The sequence below is a fragment of the Drosophila tropicalis genome, unplaced genomic scaffold, assembly GCF_018151085.1.
Source record: "Drosophila tropicalis isolate 14030-0801.00 unplaced genomic scaffold, ASM1815108v1 contig_878, whole genome shotgun sequence".
Taxonomy (NCBI): domain Eukaryota; kingdom Metazoa; phylum Arthropoda; class Insecta; order Diptera; family Drosophilidae; genus Drosophila; species Drosophila tropicalis.
In genome coordinates, this window is record NW_027173374.1 from 311,392 (window position 1) to 330,644 (window position 19,253).

Here is a 19,253-nt window from a genome sequence, read left to right on the forward strand (position 1 = left end):
AATCGTGTTCATTTTTAAAGCAGTCGCTGACTCATTTGAGTAAGTCTTTGAATAGTCCTTTAATTACAAAAAATTTAAACAATTCACCTCATCATAAATGCTTTATGCTGACTGGACATGAACTGTCACAAAAACTCGCAAAGAACCATTTCCCTGACATATGCTTTATATAGTTTCGAAATGAAATTAGTCCACTTTGAAAAGAGATCAATTTGTTTTCAATTTTCACTTGTATGTTTCAAAATCTTTGTAGAAATGAAACTGTTTATTAAAAAATGCTGTAAATACTGGTAAACGAAATACTCAACCAAAAATTATGCCCACAAAGCATAACTAGTGGCTGCATATCATAAATATCATTCAGGTGCTAGATAATGTAGAGACGGAAAGAGAGAGAGAGAAATTTGAAGAAGAGTATAGTTGCATTTTACTAAAAGCCACAAGCATCACCTATGTACATACATTGGCCCAGTGATGAGGAAAAGGCAAATGATATTCTTCTCCTATTGGCAAATTGCCATACTCTTATGCGTTGTGGTTATTTTTTTTGGGTGTGGTTGTTTTGTTGAGTTTTGTTTAGAATTTGTTTTCATGTTCGTACATTCCGCCAAATGTTTTGTGTGCATAAATTGTAGCCGCATTTGAGTTTACGCCAACAGTTTGTTTTGCTGGTCAGCCAACATACTGCATAGTTGAAAAATCAAAAGTCAGAAGAGAGAGAAAAAAAGAGAAACGAAGTTGAAGCATCAAATTATGATTTAATTAATTGCAGTTGGTTGGAATCCTGAATTATTGATCTTGTTGGCATAAAAAAGTGAGTAGTTTTATGATGGAAACTAAACTGAATTTCTGAATTCCTCAAATAAGTTGTGAGAGGGTATTTTTTGTGGTTTCAAAGTTCATACATGGCGTATGCGTAATGCAATTATTTAAAGTTGCCTAGTAACTTTATTTAATGCAAAACTAATTTTAACTCATAATTAAGTAGAGATGTTTTAGCTTTAGCATTTTATGCGTTTTTTTTTCAGTCCCTAATCAAGCTCAGCTCCTTGCGAACTATGCAAACAATCAGTTGCCCCTCTTACAGTCGCTCCGGTAACACTTTCTCGTCTCTTTTTGCAACAGAGTGAGCCTCATTAAAAATAACACCAAGGTGAAGGCATGGCAAACAAACAAACAAACCAACCAACTAACCAACAGCTCATCTCGCAGAGCCATAAGGAAATTTTATATAATTTCTTTTACCCGCTTCTAGTATTTCACCGTTGGCTAATCCTCACTGCACTTGCTGGGAAGGCGGCAAACTTAATTTGCTGCTAGCATAATTGCAACTAAGAGTGAATAGTTGTTGGGGGAAACTTTTGTTTCCCCAATACGATGGAAGGCATCATCAAGATGCCGGTTAAATACTGTTTAAAGATCAGAGTTCATTGTGCCAAATGTATCTTTACGCATTCCACGTGAAATTTGTACTCCAATTTAGGTTTCCTTTAGACTTAGCAGGGATTGACCCTTTCTCTCTTTCTCTCTAAGCAGGACAATCGCTTTGAGTTTAACGTTTCATTTAATATTTAGCCAAATTTACTTGGTCACATAAATCAATGCCAAACAACATGCCTTGGGGAGCAGGAACTGTGCAACATATACCCGGCCGACTTACCACCCCATATGAATACTCAAGTGTCTCGCCTGTGTCGCTTGAGCAACAAATGGGACAAACTTCCATTTCAAGCCCATGCCGCATAAATGGCACATAATTTACGATATGAACAACGAGCGGCAGCAACAGCTAACCAAACATGCAGCTAACTATCCAAAAAGCTGGTAACAATATTAGTTATCACAAGCAGCAAAAGCAACAACAATCACAACATCATACAACATCAGGCTAAGCATAGACAGTGAGAACTAAACAGGAGAGAGGAGTAAAGTTTACATTTGTCTATGTGTGTGTGTGTGTGTGTTTGTGTGGCGTTGCCCGGCGTCAATGTGTGAAGTAATTAATTACAAAGCAACTGATGTGTATCTGTGTGCGTGTGCCCTATACTACTACTATCATGTGAGTGGGCGTTTGTATGTGTGCCTTGGTGTTTCGGTGTGTTGGATTATGATGCATGATCGTATATTTTGTAACACGCACCCTTAGACACAACCCAATACCAAAGCACACACTCAAACACACATACACATACGAACCTGAAGATTATGTATTGGTTGGTTGTGCGTACCCAAATTGAATTGATTTACACCTCAGGTGGCGAGCTCAAAAACCATCTATGTAAGTCCAATTGCATTTCCATAATGATTTGAAAAGACTACAATAGTCTTTGGTAACTTATGAATGTACATACATATATAGATAATATAGACAGATTAATTTTGACCACCGTAGTTAACTAGTAAATTTAGATAGATTTTGAGTTTTTCGAGGTATTAAACTTATTTTTGATTTATTTTATTATTGGAGTTGGCAATTGCTTGGTGACTGCTTATAGGTAAGGGTACGGGTAATGAGCTTATCACTTTTCTAGCATAACAAATTATCTACTTTGGTGTTTAAAAGATTTAAAAGTTATCATAACTATCTTAAGCATATACTATGAAAATTACTTATATTAGATTTATGTGTATTCACTTTTTGAAGATTAACCAAGGTAATTTTAATAGGTCTTGGCCAAATACATTTCCCACATCCTCAGCTCTCCAACCAACTCCAATTGTCATTAGCACGACAACTTTAGGCGTTGTCTTCGAGGGCTAATTGTATTCACCAAGCACATGAGCAATTCGATTTAAAATGGCGTCGGAGGGTTTTTCAAGGATATTTATGAAAGCCACACACGTGATATACCTACCAGACCGGGGACAAAAAAAAAAGGCATGAAGCTCTATGTATATATTATTCGTCACGGCTTTGGAACCCGCTATGAAAGCAGCGATGCGGATGGCAAATGGCGGGCGGCGGGTGAGCGAGCGGGCACATTTAAATTAATCACAGTAAAAGCGAATTGCCCAAAACAATGTAATATCCCGTGCGGGGGCCTGTGGGATTTAACAACGGGGCGACAAACAAACAGAAATCTGTAAATGCGTGAGAGCTGCCGGAGAATGTGTGTTTGTCCCAGTCGCTCCCAGTCCCCCCAACCCAGTCCCCATGTCTGTGTGCCTCAATCCGTGACGAAACCAAACGAAACCAAACCAAAAGCTGTCACTGTATATGAAAGTGTGTTAGTTCAGGCCTGCCATGGTATGTTTGTGTGCGTGTGTGGGTGTGTGTTTATATGTGTGTATGCGTGTGGTTGCTCAAATTAAAACAAAGTGTCGTGCGTTTGATGAAAATGTAACGCATTTTCCTATTGCCAGCCAGCGACGCACATAAATGCTAATTGGCTTAAATGTGTGGGTGGCGGTGTGTGTGTGAGCCATACCATTTGGTTGAAGCCTGGCCGACTGTCAGGTGTTCAAATTTAAACATTTTATAGTTTGGTTAATTGTCAAAGCGGCAACCAGCAAGCCAGCTCCAAAATGAAAGGGTGCGCCAAGCATTTTATGACTCAATTATTCGATGGTTTTTGTGGTAAAGTCGACGGTTATTTAGAGGATTGGTAAGTGATACTTCAACTCACAAAAAAGGGGGGTGGTTTTTGCTTCCCGTTTTACAGTTTTTTCTTCTATTTTTTTGTTTTTCATAGACAGCTGTTGCTGATTAGCATGACCGTAGCAAGTACGTGATCCCCCAAAAAGTGAGTGAGCGGGGCAAATAAAATAAAAGACAGACAAACGAACAAAAAAATGAAGAAAAACACTGACGAAACGTAAAACTGCTGCTGGAGGAAATTGAAAACAAGTGGAAATAAAGTGATTTGCCATGACATTTGCGCGTACGCGTGCATTTTCCATTCTATGCGTATTTTCTTTTTCTTCTCTATTCTTTAGACATTGCCTTGCCCACCCCTCAGTTCGTCTGTGTTTCCTTTGTGTGCCCACAATTTCTATGCCATTTTATGTTTATTTGCCTTCAGTCCATTACGACTTTATGCTCTTTAGCAGACAATCAACATTGTTGCTGTTGCTGTTGCCTGCCACAGCCCTTGGGCATAGGAGGGGTTGCCGCTGGTGTTGCTGCTTCTGCTGCTGAGAAGCGGACAATAACCGTGCGAAAATGCAAATTACAAATGGAATGGGCCAAGTGTATGAAAGAATGAGTGAATGAATGAATGAACGAAAGAGCGACTACTGACTGAATGATTGAGTGATTGTCATCATCGTTGCTGTTGCCGCCGCCGTCGACTCTAAGCCAAACATTCAGTGTGGCAATCTTGTGGCATTGGTTCGATGATAAATAGCAAACGTTTGGCCTAGGCTTAAAGTTATTTCTGCCCCTCATATGGCATAATTTATGCAAATTAATTTATTTAATAGATGAAAGAAACACAAAATAAAAAAAAACCAAACGAAACCGACAGAAAGCATAAAGCAACGGAATGGCAAAAAAGAAAATGGTCATAGACATATAAACATATTTCATGCAAGTGTGACAATTTTCGCGAAAATACATAAATATAGTGCGCCTTAAAGTAGACTCATTTATATGGCTTTATGTGCAATTTCAGGCGCTGACATTTATGATGTATTGCCATATATATATGTATGTATATACTGCTTCTCCGAGCATGTATTTATGTATGTATGTATATGTGAGCTATGCTATCGTGTGTTTGCATGATGACTACCAACTGAATGACTGTCTGACTGACTGACTGTCTCTGTCTGTCTGGCCAAATCGTGGTCGTCTTGGGGACAACATCTCTCAGTCTCAACCTCAGACTCACCTGCCCAGACATATTCACCTGCCTTGAACTCTCACTCAAAATGAATAGTATAGAATACACACATACTCACTCAGACACACACACACACACACACACACACACACTAGCAGGCGTGTACATTAAATTCATAAAGTGTAACTAAATTCCAACTGGCATTCAACGGAACAGATCATTTGAAAGTAAAACGAAAAAGATCCAAAACTATTTTCAACAACAAAAAAGATTACATTTTATAAAAAAGGATTACAATGCCTGAAGTACCGAAACCAACATTGAATAAGTCCAAAGACTTGTCAGAAGATGCCAAAGTTGGTAAGAGAATTATGAAACCCTTACCGGTAATACGCCCACAATTGGCCAATCAACACGACCGGGTAAGCATCCGAAGAACGTCTCCAATTTTCCACTAAAAACAATTAATTTATTTTTTTTTTACATAGATTTGGAAACTCATGAAAATGTAGACAAGGGCAATCCATCACAAAATTCTTTGGTAAGGCTTTCTGCCTTCAATTCACGGCCAAAAAACACATCACATTATTAAGTTGAAGTTCTTGTTAAATATTTCTTCTTAATTCTTTATTTGATATTCAAATTATTATTATTATTTCAAATATATAAATTGCCGCTGAATAAAGTGCAAAAGTCCCCATTTAGAGAATAACTCTTATACTGCTGACTGGAAGTCGGTGAAAGGATATTGAGCGCATGCGCCGCATATTAAAGAGAGTCATGAGATTAGGGTACATTTTCTCTTTTCATTCTTGGCCCATTAATTGGCTCAGTGTGTCACAAAAGCGGATTTGTGGTAAATATTTAAGTAAATTAAATTCTTATTTTGAGCAAAAATTCATGAAACATATTTTAAAAACATTAAAAATATGAGTTAAAAATATAAATGGAAAATCAGAATGCAACTTATGGAGAAGTAGATTAGCAATCAGCGAGACTTTGTAGTGCAAAGTAATGGAAGTTTGATTATACTTTGAGTATTTTAGTGTTTACATAGCTATTTGATTCAAGGGAGGGAGGAAGCCTACTTAAGTTAAGCCTTTAAAACATCAAGAGGCCATGGGTGAAATAAAAGTGCTTGGGATAGGCCCACTTCTCGATAAGTCCTAAGCATCATTTACGTTAAGTCAATGCAGTTTTAACCAAAACAAACTCAAATTGCCGACTGGCCGAGAGCCTCCTATACATTCTCTTTCTACCCCGTCTCCTCTTATTCCTATATTTTTACTTTCATTCGTTATTGAGTGAAAACGACACAACGAGAATGCCGAACGATGAAGTGACGAACGACGATGAGCACCAAAAATATCCCCGACAAAACACACGCGCTCACGACGACGCGATGTGCCATCGACCGAGCGTAGCGAAAGGATATTTTGGTACTCGTGCCAGTTTTTGCCATTGCCGCTGCTCAGTTTCGTATTCGTGTCGGAACGTGACGCTACAGTGTACTCAAGGATACGCGCAAATATTTAACAACACACATACACAATACAGGACACCAGGAACTCAACAATTTGAAATTGTAACACACGCCAGCTCCTTGCTCTTGTGTTCGTCTGTTAACGGTGTGAACGGTTTTCTGTGTGCGAAGGCAGACAATTTGGCGAAAAGCGCCACAACGCGAGTGTTTTTATTCTGTCTGTCTCGTCATTTAATTTTATTGCCATTCGCGAATGCGTCATGAAATATGCAAACCAAAACACAAATATACATATACATATATATATATATATATGTATGTATATACAATAAATGAAAAATTAAATATTAATTAAATTCACGCAACGAAATGCAAGAATATGTTCCCTTTCTCGCTCTGTGTGTATTTTCTTGCTGATTGAAATGTTAAACAGTTATTAAAAATTAATGCGACATTCCAGCCGCCAGAATACAATACAACACAATACAATACAGTACTCTATACCCATATCTTGGCCAATATAATAACCAAAAAATACAAAAAATAAGACGGCCCGGTTAAAGTAAGCCTCAAAAGGCGGCCAACTTCCTTGTTGTTGAGCCTTTACTTTGCGTTCCGTTCAGTTTGCTTCTCGGCGTTCCGGTCGTGCGTGTGTATGACTTTATTAAAATTTTAAATCTCTCTGAACCCCGTCCCGCCCCGCCCTGGACTTATCCAGCAGCAGCGATTGGCCTGGGACAAAAGTATAACGCGCGTGTTTAACTTGCCGTTTTTTTTTTTTTTAACACATTGTTTGTGGACTTTTTTTGAAAAATATTTTCATATTTTCACTCTTGTCGGTGGTCGAACAGTCTCCCATATTCCCCCACCCACCGCCGCAGTTACCTTAACGTTAACAACGACGATCCCGTTGCGGGCCTTTTTTCCATACTCACGCTCGTTTGTTGTTGTGCTTATCACGATTAACCACCATCAACAAAAACAACTTCAACTCACGCTGCAAGAAAAACAAAAAAGTGCGTATGAAAATTGCATTTTAATTAAATATTTTCTCCTGCATGAAAATCGTATGACAAATCCTAGCTTAATGCAAGTAACATCAATTTGTTGGCATGGTGAGAAGGAGGTAGGGCATTTATTTTCGTTAATTAATCATACGCCACGTTGACTCGCTGGTAATCTTCAATGTTTGTCGAGTGACAATGGCAATGTAATCACTTTTTAATGAACTTTACATGTAAGTTGGCATTATAATTATTCATGGCAATTGTTTGTTGGCGGTTTTTTTTTTTTGTACAGTCAGTCAGGGAGCTGGCCAATTTGAGGCAATTTTTGATTTAAAAATCAAGCTTACATGAATCTCGGTTATAACTTGTTTTGCCCGAATCTCGAGTATTGAAAAACTTGAACTTTAAAGTTGAAATTTAAACATCATTCTGCTAGAAATGTTGAGAAGTTAGCATCAGTTAGACCAGGGATAAAAGCTTCTTGCAACAGGCCAAAACGTTTTCGGCAGAATTAGAAAGGAGTAGTAGGAATGGTAGATAAAAATTTAACAAACTAGGCCCAGCTTACTGTTTCTCGTTGAGGTAAAGATAGTCAGTCAGCCAGCCAGACAGCCAGCCAAGTGGGCTTATTTATAAAGAAGGGAAAATAGAATGAACAAGGGTAAGCACTTTGGCCACACTTTGTATGGTTAGGAACTCTCTTTCACCTATTCCTGTTCCAATTCCCCATATAACCAAGTCCAATTGCGGCAGCTGCACGTTTTATAATATTTATGCAGGCGCCAGCTCCTTCCAACTGAGCTGGCACTCATGTTGCAGGCAGGATCTGGAGTGTGTGTAGCAGGAATGAGAGAGCGAGAGAGGGACAGAGAGCATGCAACATGAGAACGTTGCTTCATTGCCAAAAGTAACACTCCACATTCAAGTGAAGCTTTTGGCTTATATGCATACATATTCTAGTGCCAACTTGATGGTGGGGTTTTTGGGTACATCTGAAAATTACATTTAAAACTATTTCGCTTGGCAAGGGCCACAGTAAATTGGTTCAGACGTGTACAAACAGGCTAACCAGATTCAGAGGCAAGCATCAGCAACAGATGCCACAACAAATGCCTACGTACGTACCTACAAATGGTCACAAAATGCAGAAAAAAAAGAAGAAAAATACAACACGAACAGAATACAGAAACAAGGACAAGGAAAAACAACTGCAGCCAGGACACACGCATGAAATCGCTCAGCCATGAGATGAGATAAAATTAAATGTAAATGGTAAACATACAAAAACCCACCCACAAACACATTACACACAAACAAAAAAACTCACAGACACGCACTCACACAAAGTAAAATATTTAGAAAACTTAACACACATGTTGAAGAACGAATTCAGGGGATAAATTCAGGAGTTCAGATTCCTTTTGACAAAACCGAATTCGATTTAAATTTTCTGCAAGTAGATTAAAATATCTCGATTGAATTTAAAACCCCTTCCAATTCACTGCATTGTGTCCCCAAAATCAAATATTTTCACTTCTGTTTGCTTACTGATGATGTAGCTCTACATTTTGCCACTGTGCTTGATCCATAACTGGGACCAATAAGACCAGCTGCAAAGCAAAGATTGATGCATTCCAAAATTGTGTGTTTCCTCAACAGTATGACAAACAAACAACAAAAAAAAGCGGAAAAAAGAAGAGGAAAAAACAAATCCAACTTGACTCTAAACAATTCGCTTGCCTTGTTTTGTTATGCTTTTCATTCCCATTCCCAATCTTCATTTGTTGCTTGTTTACAGTTGTCCGAAATTTATTATAGCCAATGCTAAAGCCAACAAACAAAAAAATCGCCAACAACTTTTTAGCCCCAATGTTACAGGAACTTTCTTATAGTTCTTGATACTTTTCGTTCTCTCTCAATTTCTCTTTCTCTGTTTTCTTTTAAGCGAAATGATGGTGACCTTTTGTAATAAAGATTTAACACATAAAAATGTTATTGTAGCCTTATGCTGATTTGTGCTGACCTAGAAAAAGGCCGAGGCAGTTGAAAGTTTTATGGGGCTAAAGCTGATTTAAGAGTCCAAACCGAAAAGCTTTAAGCCAATGTCGAGATTGTGAGCCAAATTAATGAAGAGCTCATAAAGTTTGCGGCAAAAGTATGGCAAGCAGCAGAAATAAAGTCATGTGCGGCATTCATCAATAGATTTGGCACACACACTGTCACATTTTATGGCCATTCGAAGCGGGGCTTTACAAATTTAGTCCACACTTGAAATTTATTTGAGTTTCTGCTTAATTGCGGCACTTAACCCTTATCGAGGCAATTCTTTCTTCAATTTATAGTCCATTGAAAACATTTTTAAGCGCTTGCTCTCTCAATTCCATTATACCTCATTTGGCAAGCCAAACTGGACACAGGAAAGAAAAACAAAAACAAAAGAATCCAAGGAAAACACCAAACCCAATGACTATAGACTCAGTTTACACAAAGTTTCAACTGTTATCTGTTGTCCATCAGTAAATTTTATGCGATTTTGTTTACCTATTTTAATGAGAAACGAAAAATTGCTCGCACAATGCAAAGAGTGAAAGGAGAAATGAAAATCAAAATGAAAATACACAAGCTGTCGAGGAAACTCCCAACATAAAAACCAGGTCAAAGCAAACAGAATGAAAAAAGCGAAAGAGAAACGAAAATTTATGCAAAACTCGGGGTAAAAAAAAAAACGAAAAATGAAAAAAAAAAAACAAGGAACTAAGTCAAAACCAAACTCACGAAAAGTACGATGAAAATCAACTGCAAGAGGCCGAATACAAAATGAACGAATGTGTCTGTGTGCGTGTGTATGTGAGTGATGTGTGTGCTTTTGTATTTGTGTATGTGATATGTGTGTAGAAATGGCGTGTATTGTATCAAAATTTAAATGCACAACAGTATAATATAATGAATTCTTTTGTTTGTTTATTTTTTGTTGCTGTTGATGTTGCTGATGATGTTTCAGCTAACGATGATGATGATGATGATGGTGATGGCAAAAGCAAAAACAAATAAAACAATACTTTAAAAAAGCACACACACACACACACACATACATACAAACACATTTACTAAAAGCAATGCAGTTACAGTTACAGCAAATACATTTAAAACTCCAGAGATGAAAAGGCCAGATGGAAATTAAGCATACAGACATACGTATATGAAAATTAATGTGTGTACAATGTGAATGTTGTTCTTTTTTCTGTTTCCATATCTTTTTGTTTTTCATTTTGACTTCTTTCTTTATTTCTTGCCTGCTTGCTGGCTCTCATTCTTTTATTCTTTGTGTTTGCCTACCCAGCCTGACCTGTACAACGACAACGAAAATTTACTGAAACGATATGAAAACTCATGGCAAAAGTTCACTACAAATGGTGCATAAATAATTTATGAACTATTTGTATTTTACATATCTACATACCCGCCTACCTTACTATAGTTATTGTACATAAGTATACAATATGCGGGCTCTTTGCCAATAGTCTGGCCAATTTGCAGTCCGTCTCACCAGCTCGGCCAGCTACTTAATTGCAAGCCTTTGTATTCTGCGAAATACCTGAAAAGCAATTAAACCTTTCTATTCAGCTGTGAAGGTTGTATTCATAATTGCATAGCGTGTGCTTCCGAAAACCAAAAAAAAAAAAAAAGAAAACAAAAAAGGATGGAAAATTCAAAGAGAAATTTTTAATTTCAATCTTTCATTATGTATAAGGGAAAGGAGAAAAAACAGCAAGAAAGAACAACGAAGTATATATAAAGCATAAAGTATAGTTATGACCCAACAACTTCACTGGCTTCAGTTGGCTTTAAAAATAAGGTCTTGATGTAGGTGGAACACACGTGCCTAGTTAGCTCTTTATAATGCTCACAGAAACACAGAGGGCCTGTAGAGGGGCGGAACATGTGTCTATCCTTTGTTACTTGTTTAGTACCCATCAATAAAAGATTACCTACTTTTAGGGGCGTGATTCTAACCCATATTTCGCATCCCACTCACACTCGTACACACACACACACATTAGCGTCGGCATTTATATTTAGCTTATTCTCAGCTTATGTTACCGCAAAACTGCACACAAATAAAATAAACACTCACAGACGCGCCCCCTTCCATTACTTGGCTGTTAAATTTTTTTCTTTTTACATCACCTATATATGTACATATATATACAAATAAAAGCAAATAATGCACAGCAAACATTTCATTTAAACAATCAACGTCAATGATCTGTAAACAAGAATGAAAAGGGTTTTTTTACTACTACTTCTACCAAACCCACACAAAATAAAAAACAAGAACAAGAAGAACAACATCAGCCAGCATATTTCAAAGGCAAGCAAAAGGCGTGCACATGCATATATCATACAAGACACAGGGGCGTATTAAGAGAAGGGGAAATTAAACTAAAATAGGCAATCTCTCGAGCTATATCTATTCTCATGAGTCACTAAATTCGACATCTAAAAGAATATAGTTCTTAGATGTTCTGTATTCAAAATTCCTTTAAAAAACAAACTCAAGTAATTATCTTACAATTAACGCTATGTACATTAAATATTCAAGCAATAGTAAATCGAAAAGTACTTCATTTCGAATCAATAATTGTTGAACAGAAAATGGCTTACCTTATATTGCAAGTCCCCAAACATGTGTTGAAAATAATCTGCAATGAAAATAATATAACTTTTGTACTAATTGTAAGATAGATAAAAGTCTTGAGAATACATGGAAAATATATAAGAGAAATGTTATTCACCTTGCACCTCGCACGAAACTACACGAAACTCACTCTATACAGATTCGGCTTTATACTGTTTGAAATACAACTCTCATTGATCAGGATGAAAATAAACTCTGATGTGGTTTTCTAGTTCATTTACCTATCGGAATTTGATTGTTTTGCTTAATGTGATCAGCTGTTGGCTACGTCCATGGCAGCGCAAACACATTGCTTTCGCTGACGTCCATTGTTCAGCGCATAAACACACACTTTAAAGGCACATCAAGCATATGTGTATGACTGTCTGTATGTTTATGTTGCTGCATGTCTGTGTGTGTAAGTGAGAGAATGTGTATATAAGATACATTTAATATGAAGGTAGCTCGCGGGTTGCTTTCGGTCTACAACCCGTGAAAATGTTTTATTCAGCAGCAACAAACCAAACTAAATAGAACGAAAAATTGTGAGTCTCCAGGCCCAACGAACACAACAGCAACACCAACAACAACAATAAGAACAGAAGCAACATCACAGGCAACAGAAGCTAAAGCGGAATACAACACGAACAGAAGTTTCCGCCCACACAGCATAAAAAAGCTGGCGTTTTTCCTTTTTGGTTTGGGTTTTTTTTTTATATTTTTTTCTTTCGTTTTTGTTACCATTTTCATACTCACACTCTCTTACACACACACACACACACTGACAGAGACTTACATGTGTACATAAAATGTGACTTAACTAAAAATAAATAAGCCAAGAGCTAAAAGCATTGCTAAAGGCATCAGCAGGAGCTTGAACTGGAGCAGGAGTTGGTGTTAAAAGAAGCAGCAGCAGCAGCAACAACAGAAGCAGCAACATGTTAGGTGTGAAACCGCTGAGAGCTCCATAAAAATACATATACGAGCAGACCTGCTATACTATAATAGCGAAATCGTTTGAAATATTCATGCTAATTATCCTGCAGAAATTATATGGCAATTGCCGAACAGAGTGCCAATTTACGGAAATATGAGCCAGGCGTAGCAAATTCATTTAAAGTGTTAATTTAAGCTCGGTTCATTAGATAGAGAGAGAGAGAGGCAGCCAGCCACTCCCTCATTTGGCTCACACACACACAAACACCTAAACATATTAAAGGCAAGTTGCACAAAAATTGACAAACAAGTTTTTGGGGTGCTTGCTTAACACCAAAGCAAACACATGTTTACAGCACACACCCACACCCACGCTTTGACACACACTCACACACAAACACACACACATATGTAAAAGGAGACACCAGACAGTCTACGTTTCCCTCCTTATGACTACATCAGAAAATGCTCAAGTAATTATCAAGTGCTCTGCTCTTTGCGGTATACCAAGACAGCAACGGACGGCCAACGGTTGAACCCATGTGATTCCTTTACTCAGTTGCCAGTATGTAGACCAACGACTTGTGGCTTTCTTACATATTTTTTATACCCTTACATAAGGGAGAATCAGTTTGTGGACTGCAAAAGTATAGCATACTTTTCGGGGCTAAGAAAGTAAACACTAAAAATAGAAACATTTTAAAACGTTTTACCAAACAAAGAGCAACTTTATTTGACATTCTATGGCCTTCTTATATTTTATATCCCATCAGATAATATAGCATACTTTTCAGGGTAAGCAAAGAAATAAAAGCGAGTAAAATAATTGGCAATTGGAAATAAAACATAATCAACTTGATATCCATTCGATATTAAGTCTTCTATGATGTGAGAATGCTTCAATAATTATCACTTTAAAGCAATTGGTGCATAAAGAAGATATTTTTTGCTAGGGTATAGATACTTTATCATACATAGTTGTATGGAAAACCTAAGTGGTATTTTTTCCGTCTTGTGCCTGTGGGGCGTATGAGCAATATATTTTTGAGGGCACAACTAGTAAAAGAAGCAACACCAGCAGCCACATTGTCAACAAACTTGAAGGATTATCAAAGTCAACAAAGTGAACCAACCAACCAACTTAAGGCTCAGCAAGTCTACATGGGCAACAACAACAAGTGCAACTACGAACTACAAGAGCAACTACAACAACAACTGCAATAAGAGCAGCCAAGAAGACTGCAACTTGGCCATAAACTATTTAAATATGCATTCTTAGGAAGCAAACATTTGCCATAGCTAAATTAATTTTTGCTCAAACTCGGCAGCTGCTGCACAAAAACTACTTTTTGCCATTGCCATTGCCCTTGCCAAAGCAACTAATAATTTAATTTTCTTGTAAATATTCCTGCGGTCGGTCGGTCGGTTGGACGTTCGGTCGGTTCAGTCTGTCTACTTATATGCGACTGAAATTTAAATTTAATTTCATTAATTTATTTGAAGCCATAAATTGGTAGTAGTAAAGACATGACCAAAACTTGGGGCCAATGCACAATGCCAATTGCATTTACATTTACATCTACAGGCATTTTAAAAACGTGTGTGTGTGTGTGTGTGTGTGTGCTGGTTGGACGAAACGTTGGCAAAATTAGTGCTCGTTTTAATTGAGTTTGTTAATAATTCAGTAATGGCCAAGCGGGTGGAAAACGGGAGGGAAGGCAAAGCAAGAGTCAGATTCAAAGCAGTTATTCGTTGGTTAGTTGGCCAAATAGTTACATTTACAGCTACATGGCAGCTGTCAGCCATCCAGCCAGCCAGCCAATTTTATGTTATGACTAGGACCCAAAGCACATTCAAATGCAACTGTAATTCTAACCGTCTCTCTATTTATATGGCTGTATATGTGTGTGTGTGTGTGTGTTTTGGTATGTTAGTGTGTTTCAGTAAAACTAATTAACTAGTTTTACATTTGGCTCATTTCGTTTGCTTTGACTCTCAGTGTTTTTATGAGTTCTGATTAATTTTGCACTATAAATATTTATGCTGCTTCATTATGCAGCAGTAAATCGAAATGGTGTAGTAGTTTTCTAGGTTTGGTCTGAGGGCATTTTAGTTTATTTCATTTTAGACAAATACGACGCACAAAGGAACGAGGGCAGCTGAGGACATTGCAGCAGCCCTTTAATGTTTCCGGGTCAGTCACAGTCAGTCACTTCCCCTTGAGCTCGTTGTCGGCGCTTTTGTTTGTCGGCATGGACGATGACACCGGCAGACAAAGAGACAGAAGACGGTCAGACAGGGCCAAGAGAGCCGTCGGCTGCGCTTTTTACATGGCACAAGCATGAGCAGCTGAAGCAGCAGCAACACCAACAATGATTCTCTCTGTCAGTCCGTCCTATTTTCCTCCGTTGTGCTGTGCACTTGAGCGACTAAGCTGCAACAGCTCACTGGGCTGAGGCTGAGGCTGGGGTATGAGCAGCAGCGGCAGCGGCAGCTGTGCCTCAGAAGCCGCCTCACTGTTGACAAATAAGCAGCACAAGCAGCCATTACGACCAGCAGCAGAGAAGGCCAAAGAATGGATGGGTTATAGGGGGTAAAGTTGGGCTCTGTACCAGACTCCACCCACTCGTCCACTTTTATGCGGACAAATTGAGCAGGACATTGAATTGTCAGCATAGCCAGGCTATGGGCTTCATGGGCTACGCAACGGCAACTAACAGGTCCACCCTTCTTCTCCGCATACACTCCTCCACACCGCAGCTGTCAAGCAGCACCAGCAACAACATCCCCACCCTTGACTCGCTTTTTGCAGTTGGTTGATTATATTGTTGACGTTGATGTTGATGAAGCATGATTTGGATTTTCATCTTTATTGCATTATACTTAAAAACTATTAGCGGCTCGGACTCCGTGGTGTCGAGTGACTGCGTCAGAAACCCCGGAATTCCCGCTGTTTTTTGCCCAATGCAGCTGCGTTTTGACGTGATTGCATTAACTACTTTATTTTGACTCTAGACTCTGATGTTTCAGCTTGAATCTTACTCCTGATTGATTTATATTATTAAGCTGTTAACTTTGTCTAATAGGAAAATGTGCAAGGGCAAATAGTTTTCATTTAAAATCACCATTGAACTAAATTGATAGGCAATATTTTCATTAGCAAAATCACAAAACGTATTTCCATTGCATGCAATTTCTGCAAGGCAGGTTTATTATTATTCTACTTATTGTCATCGAATCAAACCAGGACATTGTGAGCCATACAAATCAAAGGAAAGCATTAATTTAATGCCCAAAAACAATCTGGTTATTTATTATATTAGCCACTTGTGATAAAAGCACTAAAGTTGACTACAAAATGCTCGTTAACATGCATTATGTTGGTGTATAAATTTAACCAGCTAGAAAATAATCCTCACCCAGTCTTTGAGCTCTGAGTTACAGAACCGAAAAGACAAATAACCCTGGCCCAGGAGCACTTCCAATATACTAAACCAAACCCCATAGACAAATCTACAACAAACAGCAAAAATCTTGATAAGGAAAATTTATTAATCCCATCAACGACAACAATAACAATAAAATGTTAACAAATGACTGACAGCAAACGGAGGAGCAGCAACAGCAAACAAAAATACCCATAGAGCCAATCTAAAGGGTATTCGGGTATGAGTTACAAGGAAAGTAGGCAAAAGAAAGCAGAAAGGGGAATTATCCACAACACCCAAAAGGTGTTGTTGGTTGTGTTGCATGACATTCGAGTTCATTTTGTGATACAAATCAAAATGACGCATTTGAGAATTTTATTGCAGGCAAAAATTATAAATTAGTGGGGGAAGGGTAAGAAGGGGTTTGCCCTCGATATTAACAATGAAATTCAAAGATGGTCAACAAAGCAGTATTTCAAGTGTGTCCTAATCAGTTAACTGTAAGTGGGCGGAGGAATGTGTTGTGTGTGTGTGTGTGTGTGCTCTTCCTTTTTATTGAAAATGAATACAACAATGAGCAGCCAGCACGCAATGGTCACCCATATCGAGTCCATTGTTTGCTTTTGATTTCCATGCTTAAAGTGCGGCCAAGCATTGACGACGACTACGATGAGGACGACGACCAGAATGATGATTAGGATGATGATTAGGATGATGATAATGATGATACACCGCATTGAGTTGTCAGTAATAACTCAATTGGGTTGATCGATAGCGTTTGATAAGCAAACAGAGAACCAGAGAACGAAATTCTACTGCCAGGCAAAGACCGCCTTTATTTTTATTATTGTGTAAATTTATGCGCCCGCCTAAAAGGGTCTCCCATTGACCACTCTTCTCCTTTTTGAGCCTTCTTTACAGGAGCGGACTAGATTAGATTTGACAGCATTGCCTCTATTAGAGGTTAATCGTTTTAAACTACTTTTTCACATTGTTTAAAGGTAATCCGCTCCTGGTTTTTAGCTGATTTCGTAAGCCATTTGCGATTATCAAATCGTTAATTGTGGCCTATATGGGCTTATTGAGCTGCCAGCGAATTATATGGAATGCCAAGATTAGAATAATCGCCTGACTAATTAATTATAACTTTCAATGCGGGTTGAATTTATTGTCTAATAATTTACTTTCTATCTACCATGTTGCTCAAGCTTTTTCGCCTTAAAACCAATTCGTATTACCCCTAAAAACCAATTTGGCAAGTGTCAAAAGTGGGCAATTTACTTGTTACTCACCACGGCCATTTAACCCGCTCCCCTCGCCACCTTTCTGTCTACACTTTACACAGTGTGTCAACAACAAATCAAGGGAAATTGGTTGGAAATTCATCAAAAGCCAACAATGCAAACGCCGCCGCCCAAGCATTGTGATGAAAATCAACCAAGTCAAGGAGGCCAATGGAAACAAAACTTGAAATGAAACTTTCAAAGTTAATAGAAATGTTATTATTTGCCAAAGAGTAACCCAAATGAAATGTGGCGGTGAGGCGATGAAGAAATTGTTTGAAATTGAATTACAACTGTAGTGTTTTCCTTTAAGTCATTTTCATTTCAAAATCCCAATAAAATAACAAATGTCAGAGGAAAGAAATTTTGTGAAAATCCTACTATAAGTTATATGAAATAACAGCAACTGTTAAAGGTAGAAAATGAACTAAAAATGTGATTTCGATCACATCAGATTTTTAATATGCTATGCAGATATAAATTGAGTAGAAACTGGACATGGACACTTTCATCAGTTTAAAGTTTACAATGAGATAATTAAAGCACATACCCATAAATTAAAAAAAAAAAAAACTTTGTGGAAAGATAAATATTAGACATAGTCAATTATTTACTTTAATGCATGATATATATAGGGAACATACTTTCTTCGTCCATGGCTATGCGTTATAATTAAATGAAAAATGTTTATTCAAAGTCTATTTGGACAGCTTAAAGTTCTGCAATAAGTATTATTAAAAACTTTTGGAGCGATTGAGAGAGGCGGAGATGGAGAGGGGGAGACAAAGAGTTGCGTGTTTAATTTTACTCCAAAAGGGGCATGAACTTTGCACACCAATTAACATTCGAATGTTGCCGTCTCCTTCTAGCCGCAAGCACTCACGCCCTTCATAAACCGATGAGGGCTTTAACTTTACCATACAGAAATTATACAAAGTCATCCCGTAGGAAATCGAGAGAGGGGACGAAAAACGAAGGTTTGCTTGAAAATCAAAATAATTTAGTTACCACCTTCGGTTCGGTTTCGATAGTCTATAAGGCTCGGAAGGCTGTCGGAAACTTTAAAAACTTTTGCCCCAACTGTTTGCACAATATAGCACTGGCACATGCACACATTATTTTCAGATAGGACACGCGCACTATAGTGGCTCGGTGGGTGGGTGGGTTGGTGGTGTGAGTTGGGTGAAAGTGATTTACCATAACTCTAAACGACATTTCGGATGCTATATTATTACAACAGTTCATCAAAGTTGGGCGTAAATTTCAACTCAACCCTCACCAACTATATTTAATTCCAGTTATAGTTTGGTGTCGATGTCGATATATGTATGTAGAGATGTCAGCCAGGGATCAGCAACGGGCAACGGGCAACGGGCACCGGGCATCGGCATCGGCATCGACGTCGTCACTAATGTAGATGTAAACGTTTGCTCTTACCCCCGTGGTCTCTTTACTCCATTGGGAGTCACTTTTATCAAACATCCCGCTGGGTATTTGGACTCAAGCTTTCGTAAACTTTGCCTGCTGTCTGCCCTCTGGCGCTTAGTCTGCCATTCTGTTGTTGTTGTCGTCGTCGTCGTCGTTGTTGAGCAAGCTCACCTCATCGAGCCTTTAGTCACAAAAAGTTTCGCTTTCGATTTGCTGCTGCCGTGCC

At 38.2% G+C, this 19,253-nt stretch overlaps 1 protein-coding gene and 1 long non-coding RNA gene across 2 annotated transcripts in view; both read left to right on the top strand.

Moving 5' to 3' along the window:
- Positions 1 to 4,889: 4,889 nt before the first annotated feature.
- Positions 4,890 to 5,469, top strand: LOC137585551 (uncharacterized). The gene is made up of 2 exons (XR_011033592.1): positions 4,890 to 5,206; positions 5,273 to 5,469. It is a non-coding gene; the product is annotated as an uncharacterized lncRNA (long non-coding RNA).
- Positions 5,470 to 6,613: 1,144 nt separating this feature from the next.
- side-III (sidestep III) overlaps positions 6,614 to 19,253 on the top strand; it is a 93,312-nt gene continuing 80,672 nt past the window's right edge. The window contains exon 1 of the mRNA XM_068301178.1: positions 6,614 to 7,283. The gene's annotated coding sequence lies outside the window, so the exon portion shown is untranslated. The remainder of the gene's footprint in view (positions 7,284 to 19,253) is intronic.